The sequence below is a fragment of the Chrysochloris asiatica genome, unplaced genomic scaffold (genome assembly GCF_000296735.1).
Source record: "Chrysochloris asiatica unplaced genomic scaffold, ChrAsi1.0 scaffold00114, whole genome shotgun sequence".
In the NCBI taxonomy this organism is placed as follows: Eukaryota; Metazoa; Chordata; class Mammalia; order Afrosoricida; family Chrysochloridae; genus Chrysochloris; species Chrysochloris asiatica.
In genome coordinates, this window is record NW_006408632.1 from 10,771,515 (window position 1) to 10,772,513 (window position 999).

Consider the following 999-nt stretch of genomic DNA (forward strand, 5'->3'; position numbering starts at 1 on the left):
AGGCTGTAAATCTTTACAGGAGTAGAAAGCCTCATCTTTCTCCCACGGAACAGCTGGTAGTTTCGAACTGCTGACCTTGCGGTTCACAGCCCGATTCATAGCCACTACGCTACCAGAGCTCCTTGCAGATGTTGTTAGGTGCTATTGAATCAATTGGCTTCAACTCATTATGACCTCATCACACATAATGGAAGGAAACACTGCCTAATCACGACCATTGGTATGTTTGAGTCCATTGTTTTGACTTTTGTGTCAATTTGTCTCACTTAGGGTTCCCTCATTTTTGTGATTGGTCTTCCCTGATAACATGTCCAAACTAACAACGCTGAAGTCTACACCATTTTTGCTTCTAAGGAACATTCTGGTTATATGTCTTTTAAGGCTAATTTGTTCAAACTCTTGCAATCTGCAATATATTCAGATATTTTTTCTTCCTTTTTTACTGTTCAGTTTTCATAGGCATATGTTGTTAAATTGTTGCTAAATAACTTCCAATCAGTTCTGACTCATAACAACTCAGTACAGGATTTCCAAGGAGTGACTAGTGAATCTGAACCTCCAATTTTGTGGTTCAAACAGACCTTGTGGTCCTGCTCTTATCCTACAGTGCCACACCAGGACTCCCATATGCATGAGATCATTAAAAAGACCATGGTTTGGGTCAAGTGACTCTGAGTCATCAAAGTACCAAGTTTGCTTTTTAAAACTTTAAAGAAGTCTTTTTGCAGCAGATTTTCTCACTGCAATACTTTGCTTTCTTGATTGCTGCTTCCAAGGATGGTGATTGTTGATCCATATAAAATAAGAAGCAGACAACTTCAATTTCTTCTTCTACCACTCGTCTGTCAGTTTGTCATACTACGGTGGCTTGTGTGTTGCTATGATGCTAGAGGGTATGCCAACAGGGTCACCCATGGTGTGAAGGTTTCAGCAAAACTTCCAGACTGAAATAAATTAGGAAGAATGGTTTGGTGATCTACTTCTGAAAATGAGGCAATG

General features: G+C 39.7%; 1 protein-coding gene across 1 annotated transcript in view; it reads right to left on the reverse strand.

The window, feature by feature from the left end:
* The window catches only part of PUS10 (pseudouridylate synthase 10), a 117,484-nt gene that overhangs the window by 57,078 nt on the left and 59,407 nt on the right, over positions 1-999 (reverse strand). The window lies entirely within an intron of this gene.